We start from the raw sequence: 12,483 nt of genomic DNA on the forward strand, positions 1-12,483 counted from the left end.
TACACTTGAGTTTTTCCCATAGCGCTGTCCTTGTAAACTGTGTTCAACATCACAAGAATTTCTGCGGCATTTCCCCCTAAACAGGAAACAGTATTTCACAGCTGCATACTGATCTCTTAAATCGGCCATCACAAAAAATGAGGTTTGAGAAAAACTGCTTTAAGAAAAAAATCCATGGTGAGCAAAGAGAACCTTCCCAGGCAACACCACTGGATGCACTAATTCAGCGCGAGATGCTGGATGCTCATCTAGCTGGAAAAAATGCTTAAATGCCACCCACTGCCATCAAGCTGATTTTGATTCACAGAGACTCGTAGAGCATAGTAGAAGGATTCCATCAGGTTCCTAAGATTGTAAAACTACAGTAACAACAGCCTCACCTTTGTCCTGCAGAGCAGCAGGTGGGTTTGAACCAGCAACCTTGTGGTTAGCCACCCAAATCTGAACCCACTCTGCCACCAGGGCTCCTTACATGTGGCACAGGGCATGCCAACTCGGACATGTTAAGTGCTTTCCATCTCTTTTTCTCTCTTTCACATAGAAGTCACTAAATTGTGCTGTAAAGAATCCAGTAAAATGCACTGAGGAGAGAGGGAAGAGGTTCTTCTTGTTCATGGGACACCTGGGATCTGAGCTGAGCTTTTCCTTAAAGTTGGGGTGGAGTAGGGGTGTGGGAAGTAAATGACATCCTAGGAAAAGAAATTTGGACTTAGAGATTGATGCCAATAAGGGTTGTCTAGGAAAACAGAGGTCTCCTAGAATGGGGGTTAGTTCTTATGTCTTTACAGAACATGCCAGTTCAGGCAGAAGGTAAACCAGAAGGGTAAGACCAAAAGTGGAGCTTGAACATACTACACGCAAACAGCTTTCCAGACTGTGAAAGGAGGATGGAAAGCAGACATGTGTGTCGGCCCTGTTATTCTTTTTGGGAGGCCGTATGTTTGGTACATGAATTCCTATCTTTAGTAATTTGCCTATACCTTTCATAACCACCCCTCCCCCAAACTGAATGTGGCAGGCACCCTTTCAGATGGTACCTGGTGATGCTCACTGCCTTAGTTCCTTGTGTAGCATGATGCAAACACCACAAATGGGTGGCTTCAAACACAGATGGGTGCCTCCAAGCATAAGACTAGAGGGTTATAGTCCAGACCCAGATCTAAGTGTTTGCCACGCCAATTCCTACCTTAGTTGCTTTGGACAATCTTTGATTCCCTGCTGATCCTTGCCCTCTAAATAATGCTCACGTACCACGTGTCTTCCATGTGTGTCTCCGTATCTTTTATGCTCTCTGTATAACTCAGGAGTGGTGACACTTAGGATCTGCCTTACTCTGGAATGCCCACAGGCACATAGCAAAGGGAAGTCCTTATTTCCAAACAGCATCATATTCACAAACACAGCATTAGGATTTCAACTCATATTTTGAAGAGACACAATCCAATCCCAAACACCCACTTTTTGGTAATCCTCTCTTCAAAAGTGTAGGCTTTCCTGAATGACTTACTTGTGGTAAAGAGAACTCACTATAGATAATGGGAGAGACCAATCTCTGGAGAAGGACATCGTGCTTGGTAAAGCGGAGGAGCAGCGAAAAAGAGCAAGGCCCTCGACAAGATGGATCGACACAGTGCTGCATCAGTGAGCTGAGGCTTAGGAACAACTGTGAGGATGGGGCAGGATGGAGCAGTGGTTCATTAGATTGTGCATAGGGTCACTATGGGTCAGAATGGCGCCTAACAGCAACAACAAAAATACTGTAACAACAACATAGATGACGGGTTGTCACTTCTAAGTAAAGCTGGTGACATTATCTTAGAGTTTATCTTTCTCTCTCTTCTCTTTTTCTTTCTCTGACTCACTGTCTTTCTGTCTTTCTCTTCTTTGCACCAAAAGAAGTCAACTTCCATGCTGAGAACCAGCTGTGGAAATGCCTATGTGGAGATGACTTTTCTTCACCAAATAGCCGGTGGGAACCGGAGATCTGCCAACACACGTGTAAGTGGGATTGGAAGCAATACCTGTTGAGACAGGGTCTTGAGATAACCACCATCTTTTCTTCAAGTGGACACCTTGCTTCCAGCCCAGTGGGAGACCCTGAAGGAGAGGCATCACCTGGTACCTGATTTAAAGACACCATGGAGATAATATATGTGTATTGCTTTGAGGTCTTAAGTTTGCGATAATATATTACACAGCAAACAGATGACCAGTACATTTGCAAACCAACCAACCAATGAACCAACCAACCAACCAAACAAACAAACAAACTCACTACCATCGAGTTGATGCTGACTCATAGTGACCCTGCAGGACAGGGTAGAACTGCCCCTGTCGGTTTCCCAGACCACCTATGAAATAAATCATTTCTTAGGACATTTATCTTCAGGTCAACTTGTTGTTACAACAAAACAAAAACTAAATGCAGTTATTGAAAACAAAAGTTTATATTACAAGTGTAAGAGATTGGTATCGATTACTACACAGCAGGTCAGCATGCTGTTGGTCTTAAGTTCCGTCAAGATGCCCTGACTCATGGTGCCTTCCTGCACAATGGAATGAAGTGCTGCCTATCTTGAGCCCTACCTATGAGCAGTCGTGAAGCTGACTACGGGACCCCTGGGGTCATTCTTTCTAATCCACATTACTCTGTGTAATAGTCACATAAACTGATATCAATTTGGGACTTGAAAGGATTAAAAGTGAAGGGGTGGAGTCTAGTCTGTCAATCAGATCATAGCCAGTGAGGCCACTGTGTGGGCATGGCTTTCTCCTGAGAATTCTGGGAAATCTGGGATTTCCTCCTTGGAGGCAGAAGACACACTCTTTCTGTTCACTCCCTGGGAGACATTGAAGCTGAAAGACACATGGAATTATACTAGTGCCCTGAGCTGGAGAAGCCAGATGGACCTACCCTGATGCAACCAGACCTCTGAAGCTGGAGAAGCCACGTAGTGACCCCTGCCAGCTTTGAAATGCTTGCAACGCCACTGGATCCAAAGACTTTCTACCCACGGGGCTGTGATTGTCCTGCATTCAGCATCATTGCATGTGTTTAATGAGTCTGAAGAGGACTTTATATATTGTTTTTGGACATGTGGGCTAATATAGGACTTAAGACCTTCGACTGGATTGGGTTGAGATGCTTTGTTAATGTACACTTACCCTTTATCTAAACTCTCTCTTGTACACATATTAGTGTCTATGAATTTTGTTTCTTACTCTACCCGAACTAACACAGTGTATAAGCTCTGTTGATATTTGTTCAACATCACAACAACACATGAAACTTCATTGGCAAATGAGTGTTGGCTGCATATGAGAAGCTGTTGCCAGAAGTACTATAAACAGTTTCTTCAGGGAAGGCAAAAATTCTACCAGAGAATCATCACATATTTTTGTTTCAAGGTTAGTGTCTGGGACTAGCATCATCTCACTAATGACACCTGAGGAAACATTAGTTCATTGAAAAATCACAGGATTTGAAGGCAGGGGGCCCTAGTTGAATTCCAAGTTCACTTCTCCCGAGTTCTTTGATAATGGAAACATTTCCCAACTCTCTGAGGTTTAGGTTCTTCATTTGTGAGTGAAAATCATCCCTCTCTCCTAGGGTTTTAGAAGAGCTAAAGAGACAATTACAGAAAGAGCACCTAATAATAATTATGCTAATAATTATAATTACCATGTTTTGTCCATACCCGTGCACTAAGCACTGTGTTAAGTGCTTTTATATCTCCCAAATTTTATTATGTACTTACAGCCTAGGGAAACTTCCTAGAGAGCCTTAAGCCTTGTTGGAGATTCCACAGCTGGTGCAGTGGCAGAAGCTAAAATCAAACCCAAGTCTTTTTCCCCCCACTTCTTCTTCCTCCCCCCCGCTCCCCCATCTCTGCCTCCCTCCCTTCCCCCTTTGCTTCTTCTCCCTCCCCACCTCCTCTTTCATGTCCACCGTTTGAATTGTGGTTTGTGTAAAAATTAATAGAGCAGGTGAGTTTCCTGGTCCACCATTTATTCCATGACATTTGTGTCAGTCCCTTTCTGCCCACTCCCTCCCAGGATTTCCTGTTTTCATGGTCTTTTGTCCTGCCCCTTCCTGCCTCCTGAATTTTGCTTTGAGGCAAATGCTGCACTTTTGATCTCCTCTGGCTGATTTTTCTGAAGAGAACATTTCCCCCAGGTGTTACTACTCACTGAATAGCTCTGTCTATTGGTTGGATGTCAGGTCATCCCTGAGGATAAGTTCCTTCCAGGTTTGGAGAGTGCCTCACAGCCCACACCTGGGAGCCTCCATCACTATCACATCAGACCAGTAAGCCTGACTTTTTTATGATTTTGAATTTTGGTCTACATGTTTCTCCTATTCTGCCCAAGACATTCTGTGCTCCTGATTAGAGTGGTCAGTAGTGGTATCTGGGCAACATATATTTCTTCTGGTATCAGGGTAGTAGAAGCTGCTGTCCATGTGACTCATCTGCCATTTGGACTAAGTATTTCCTTGGGTCTCTGGTTTTCTTTACACTACTTCACTCCAGAAAGGGAGCAACCACGAGTCGTATGTCTTTTAAGACCCCAGTCCCTGCTCAGCACAGCAGGACATAGAACAATGTCTTGGTGAACTTTATGCCAGTCGACCTAGATGTTCTCAGAGAGTGTGATCCTGAGTCTCCAAGCCCAGTGAGTCATTCCCTCAAGATAATTGACTAAGGCTAAGAAGGGTTTTTTTAAAACCTTTGCCTCCTATTGGCTTTGCAATATAATATGTTAGACCAGGTTGACTAGAGAAACAAATCTAGAGACACTCGTATGTGTGTGATAGAGAACTTTATATCAAAGAGCAATTGTATATTGAAAAAACATCCCAGCCCAGTCCAGATCAAGTACATCAGTCCGTATTAACCATATGTCCAATACCAGTCTAGAAATGCCTCTTCATATTCATGCAGCCCATGCAATGATGCAGAACGCAGGAAGATCAAAGGCTAGTGGGTGGAAAGTCTTGTGGACCCAGTGGCAGTGGAAGCATCTCAGCGCTGGCATGGGTCTCCATGTGGCAACTCGAACTCCAGATCACTAGCACAATCAGCATAGTTCCATGTGGCTTGTCATCAGAATGTGAAGCAGAGAGAGTGTGAGTCCCACCTCCCAGGAGGTAGACAGGAGTTTCCAGAATCCTCAGGAGAAAACTAAGCCCACACAGAGGCATTATTGGCCACACAGAAGCATTATGGACTCCACCCCTTCACTCAAGTTGACGGGAGATTATGTAACTTGTACAATATGGGTATATTTACAGCATATTCAATTTCTATTTGAATATCACATTGCTCTTCCAAGCCTATATGATTGGGCAAGCACATTTTTTTCTTATTAGGCACATACTCTTCATCGCCCATCTGTCAATTTTCTCTGCTTCGGTGGCTTGCTACGTTGCTATGATGCTGGAATGCAGACACTAGCTTTTCAAATGTCAGTTGGGTCACCCGTAGTAGAGAGGTTTAAAAGGAGGATCCAGACAAAGAAGGACCAAGGAGGAACTGGTGATCAACTTCCAAAAATTAGCCCATGAAAACGTTAGAAATCAAAACAGATTGTTGTTTGATATAATGTTACAAGGTGAGATGCTCTCACTCCCCCTGGTTTTAAGTTATTCAAAATACACAGTGCCCACAACACTGGGCCTGGGCATCTTCATATCCAAGACATGGTCCTGCAAAGTCTTACTCTGTTGGATGTGAGTAGACACTGACTTAGTGATAATTAACAACTCGTGGCAATTCCAGGTGACTGGCTATGCAGTTTAAAGTGTTCCGACAATGCCAATTCCCTTCTCTTGTGTAAGAAGAAAATGTCTCATTTGAAGTGAATACAGAACATTTGTTTGTCTCAGCCAGCCTCAGCTTCCCATGCCCCATCTCCTATCAGATGCTGACAGAGTGTGGTCAGGACCCTGTTTTTCTGGGTCCACAGTAGCTCATCAAGCATTACTGCAGGTCACCTGGGACTGCCTGCTGTAATGACAAAATCCATGCCTTCAACGTCTTAATTAACTCAATACAATCAAGTCGGTAGATTGATCAAAGCAGGGTCTCATATGGAATTAATTAGGAAATTGTGGGGGAGGACTTGATTAATTCAGACTTTATAAACCCACTGGGAAGGCTTTGGAAGCCCAAAGAGGTCTGTTCAACACGAAGCACAGTTCTAGTTTTAAATTTAACAGAATATGTGATTCCTATCCCAGCGTTAGTTTGTGTTTTCCTCCTCCCAACCCCCCACTTTTATTTTTGGTTTGTGAAAAGACAGAACCCCAGCCCAACTCTGAGGAAGTGGTCTGAGGAGGGTTTTCTTTTGTCTTTGGGGGGGAAACTCTCGATTTTGAAAAATGCCCAATGGAAGTGCCTCTAATGGGCAGTTGGGTGTCTCTCATTGATTGCATTAACACCCGCCCACCCCCAAGCTTCCAAACAGTTCTACTCCTACAATGATTTCCCATGAGCAGTGTCATTTTTCCCTACCTTATATATAGAAGGTACATATAAAAAATATTTTTAAAAAGAATTTAAGGCCTAAGACATTACAGAATCACAGAAACCTTTATTAAAAATATTAAAATTTGAAAAAAAATATTGTTTTAAAAACTTTGCTATTTGTATGAACCTGTTCCCAAACACAAGGCACCTCTACAGCATAGTGAATTACATGTTGAGTGGCAAACTTTAGGGTCAGTAGTTGGAGTTCCAATCCTCTGAAGGAGAAAGAGGAGGCCATTGACTCCCATAACACTTCTCAGCCTTGATTTAATAAAACAGAGGGCCAGTGAAAAGGAGGAATGTCCTCTATGCGATAGATTGATGCAGTGACTGCAACGCTGAACTCACATGAACAAACTTTTTTGGTTGTTTTTTGCTCAGGATAGTGTGTGGGGGGGAGGAGCATTAAAGAACTAGAGGAAAGTTGTATGTTTCATCGGTGGTATACTGCACCCGGATTGGCTCATCTCCTCCTTGTGACCCTTCTGTAAGGGGATGTCTACAGATTGGCTTTGGGTCTCCAATCCATGCTCCCCCTCATTCATATTGATATGATTTTTTGTTCTGGGTTGGTCTTTGATGCCTGATACTTGATCCCATTGACACCTCATGATCACACAGGCTGGTGTGCTTCTTCCATGTGGGGTTTGTTGCTTCTCAGCTAGATGGCCACTTGTTTATCTTCAAGCCTTTAAGACCTCAGATGCTATATCTTTTGATAGTTGGGCACCATCTGCTTTCCTCACCACATTTGCTTATGCACCCATTTTGTCTTTAGTGATGGTGTCAGGAAGGTGAGCATCACAGAATGCTGGATTCTTAGAACAAAGTGTTCTTGCATTGAGGGAGTACTTCAATAGAGGCCCAAAGTCAATCTGCTACCTTAATACTTAACTAATAAATATATGTACATAGCTCTATTTCCCTAATGTTATAGATAAATATATTTACATATGTACATGCCTGTATTTAGACCTCTATAAATGTCCTTTGCTTCCTAGTTATTCTCTCTATTTCCTTTTACTTTCTTCTTGTCCCACAATCATGTTCGGCCTTCATTCAGGTTTCAGTAATTCCTCTCAGCTACATTACCCTTGATCAAGCCCCACTTGGCATCCTACGGCCTCCTTGTAATCTATTTTAGATCACTTATTGTTCCCTTGTCCCTGGGTTTGTTGCCACCACTCCTCCAGATAGTTTATCCTGCCTATCTTAATGAGGTAGACATGCAGAGACAATAATAAGCACAAAAACAAGACAATGCAAAACAAAGCAACAAAAGAAAAGGCAAAATAAAACAACACCATCATCACCACCAAGCAAAAAAAAACAAACCCCAAGTTAAAAAAAAAGAGAGAAAAACCTATAAATAGTTCTAGGCCTGTTTGTTGACCTTTAGGAGTGATTTCCAGTTGAGGCTGATGGGATGCCACACCCTGGCCCCCAAGTCTATTTTTAGAATTCCTCAGGGACTTCATTGATTTGCTCCCCTGGCTGTTCTGTTGCATGCCCATAGTGTTTTTCCCTGGTGTGGTGGGGTCAAATGTGGCACACTTCCTGAACTGTGTCTCCAATATTGTCCCCAGTATTGCCATGGGTCAGTGAGGGATGTTGTGTCTCATGTTTCGTGGTTGGGTCCAGGGACAATGCCAGGTCTAATCCAGGGATAGATATGGCAGCCAACTAAAAAGGAGGGGGAAAAACAAAAAGACATTCATAGCAGGGAAGCAGGGCACTAACCTGCCTAAGGGGAGGGTATTGTTTATATCTCCACAGGAGAGGGAGAGAGAAATGGTACTCAACCCAGTGAGCAAAGACGTGAATGCAACATATTGACATGAAGGAGCAAACCAGCAGAGATGTCTGCTTTTTAGGGATGCATAGTACTCCACTCACTATGATTCAGAATTGTCTCAATCTCACCGAAACAACAACAACACGAACTCCAAAATAATTCCGACAGGGGATCCACCCTATTGGGCCAACGGCTATGCCGTATGTGGGAGTAGAACTGCCCCATAAGGTTTTCTAGGGTGTAATGTTTTGAATTATATTTTTATTGGGATAGCCTTCATGTATGATATGACTGAATCATTCATGTATATGAAAAATGTTTGTGCAATCATTACCACAATACATTGCAGAACATTTTCTTCTTGTACTCATTGTTACCAGCTCCCGTTTCCCCATATCGGCCTCCAAACCCCACGCCACCACGTCTCCAGGTGATTATCAATCCAGTTTCTGTCTGCCTACATCCACCCGTCTTGGGCTTCATATTCAAAAAACATGCATAAAACAGACAGGAAACAACCAAACCAAACCCCAACAAGGACTAGACAAAACATAGAAAAACCTCAATCAAAAGAAAGCAGAAGATATTCAACACTGAAACAACTTTAAAATGGGTCAACAGGGAGGTCAAAATTACATTTTAAGCTGAACTACATCTGCCAGAAGGGACTTTACAAACAATGCTCTCTGTTTGATAGCAAGGCTATGCACCAGCGGCTTCATCACTGGGACTCTGTAAATTGATTTTTTTTTGTTCTTGAACCAGGTGTTTCTTTCCAGGAACCCAGAGTTCAAATTACTGACTATGCACATCAGTACTATACTGGGCACAGCATTTATCCCTAGTGGAAGAGAGCTGGATAAGGACTCATGACTTCACGGAGTGAACAGTCTCCTTGGGGATGCAGCTGTGCCCAGACCAGTTCAGGAAAGTGAGTGTGTTATTAGGACAAGTGGCTGTGGGTGGAGAAGCGCCAGGACATTATTGCTACCCCACGGAATGTGAATCTTCACTGAGAAGCTGACACCTCGGCTAAGCTGAGCCGAGGAAATGCTGCTGTCCCCCAGCAAACTCGAGGGAGCAGTATGAACTGAGAGGGTTCTGGTATGCCTGGGGAATTGTATTTTTCTGGGTCTTTACACATTCGAGGTGATAATTGTTGATAATAACACTTCTGCTACATTTGCCTAAGCCAGAATCTTTGCGACCGTGAATTAAAAATTAATTAGTAAAAAAAAAATTGCAATTAGCTATTTTACATTGTGTTCACATATGCAGATTCTAAAAGTGAATTAATATAATTATGCAGATAAAAGAGGATAATAAATACCAGCTTGGGCTGTAATTATCTACGCGCTCCTAGGGAAAAAAAGTGGCTCAGAGTCTGCACTGAAGAGGTAAAGGGGGAATAAGGGTTTGCACACAGCCATTAAGCCACGGGCTTCATGTCAACTTTCTTATTGAGACCTTAGACCAATATGCGAGGAAAGTTCTTTTATCCCCAGTCTGTCACTGCTGGCGGCGGCGGGGGTTGCTGTTGGCTTGGCTCTGACTCATGGCAATCCTACATTTCCCAGAACAAAACCTTGCCCAGTGGTTCTGAGCCATCTCCAGGCTGATGGGTGAGAGGTTGAAAACGGAGGACAGGGCTGTGCTGGCCCGGGCAGCCAGAGGCCCCTCCTGTCAGTCGCAGGTCTCTCAGCACCAAGATGAGAGGTTGGAGATGTAGGCATGGAACAGAGATAGAAGCTAGCCAGGAATGTGAAGTTGAGAAAGATTTTATTGACGCAGGGAAAGAACTCCCGGGAGGGAAGGGAGAGCAGAGAAAGGGACAGGGACATCTTGAGCCCCCGGGTGTGTTCTGAGACCCAAAGAGCTAGGTCAGGGAAATTGCATCTGGCAATGAGGCGGTGCGACATATAGAGGGCTTGAGCCAAGGACGTATGTGCTGATAAGGGGAAGAAAGGCCTTCAGGTGCTGCAGTTGCAGGGGCTGAGTCAGGATGTGGTCTGTGAGTAAGTCATCCCAGAACACTGAGGGAAGGGCTGTACAGACCCAGCCAGGAGAGATAAGCTCCTTGGAACGCTGGAGGCAGGGCCGGCACAGTCCAGCTCCAGCCTTGAGAGGCTGGGGGAAGGGCCCGCACAGTCCAGCAGGCTATCTTTTGGGAGAGCTGGGGGAAGCGGCTGCATGGTGTAGAACCGGCCCAAATAATAGGTATGTTTGAATCCCTCGTCGCAGCTAATGTGCCAACTCATCTCATTGGGGGTGTCCCTACGTTTTGCTGATCCCTCCACTTTAACCATCATGGTGACACAAATACAAGCGACAGATGGGAAACCAAGAGGAGGAGATATCAGAATGAATGGTCGAGCTGGACCACACCTCCGCTTTGTTTGCCCCACAAGTCCTGCTCTATTCAAACTTTCTAATGAATGAGACCCCTCATGATTTCAGGGTGTGGTGAAATCTGTATTCAAATGCTAATGTCTTAAAGTTTATTAATGATCTGATTCTCATGTCATGGAAATTAGCCAACAATATGTTTCAACATAACTCATTGAACAAAATCATAGTAAGTGTAAATTCAAGTAGCATGTGGTATTCAAACCATAGTTCCCCACTCCCCCCCAAAAGCCACTGATTAATTCAAAGCATAATACTAAACTCACTAATAGCATTTAAAACGGAAAAATTTGAATTGAAAAGTAAGCAAGTTATACAAAGGAGCTTCCAAAAAGTTCATGGAAAAGTGAAATGAAAAGATGATGGAATATTTTTCGTGTACTTTCTGAAGCTTCCTCATAATACTCCCCTCCCATAGATATTAAGCAGTGCACCTTCCCTGTTCTAGACTCTCTGATTCTCTGGCATTTAGCATGTATGACAATCATTGAAAATATCCACCATCCAAGCATTTTGTTCATTAATGACATACTTCTATCCATAAGGAATGTCAAGGAGCAAGGCAAGAGTGACATTAATTGTGAAGGTTAACTTTCAATATCAACGTGGATAGGTAGGCCATGATTCTCAGTGGCTTGGCAATTATGCAATGATGTAGTCCTCTTCCATTTTGTGATCTGACATGGTCATCCTCCATTTTCACCTAATACTGATTTCCCATAAGGCTTAGTCTTTGGAACCTAACTGCGGCATTAAGGGAGGAGAGAGTTTAATGAAAATGTTATGCTTGAGATATATAAAGCATACATAGATGAAAGCTTGGAAAGAATTTTCTCTTAATGACTTCAGAGTTGATCTATCATTTTATATAACTCTTTAATAGTGAAAACTATTTACGCTGTTGTGGAAGAAGTACGACCAGAAGGATTCTTGGAGGCAAGGATGCAGAGACTTAGTCTCACATACTTTGGCCAGGTTGTCAAGAGAGGCCGGCCCTTGGAGAAGGACATCCTGCTTGGTAAATAGAGGGGCATAGAAACAGAGGGAGGCCCTCAATGAGATGGGCTGACACCGTGGCTTCAACAATGGGCTCAGGCAGAGGAAACACTGTGAGGATGGTGAAGGACTGGGCAGTGGTTTGCTCTGTGGTCCATAAAGTCCCTATGGTTCGGGACTGAATTGATGGCACCTTAGAACAATAACACACAACAACACCACAACAACAATAACAGCACTTCAATAGCAATGTATACCCTATTATTCTTTTTAATTGAGCAGGCATAATCTAAAGATGCCACGTAGCTTTTGCATTGCACCATCTTTGAAACAGGGTCCTTCAGCTTTAAGAACAAAGTACAGAAAAATGTATATCTAAATAATAATATCATTGCATGATAAATTAGGCCTCTGATTTGTACAAGCAAGGTGAATCAATGCAAGGATATTTGTAGTGAGAGCAACAAAGCAGACGTCGGAATGAGTCCCAGAGCCAGTAATTACTCAGAGACACCTCTTCCTTTTAGCCACGCTTTCTGCATTTACTGTTGTCACTTTCTCTTTGCCCTTTGTGGTTCATCGTTTTTATTTTTTGCACGGACTTGTGCTGTGCCCCATCTGCTGTGATTCACCCTCTTCTAATTATGCAGCACACATCCTATCTCTACGAAGCAGAATTTTATCAGTTTTTATAATGAATCAGGGCCTCCCAGGTGAAAGATGCAAATGCAACATTTTTAAAAGAGATGTTATTGT

The sequence above is a fragment of the Echinops telfairi genome, unplaced genomic scaffold (assembly GCF_000313985.2).
Source record: "Echinops telfairi isolate 266 unplaced genomic scaffold, ASM31398v2 ScPeMD7_7468;HRSCAF=8506_2, whole genome shotgun sequence".
Taxonomy (NCBI): Eukaryota; Metazoa; Chordata; class Mammalia; order Afrosoricida; family Tenrecidae; genus Echinops; species Echinops telfairi.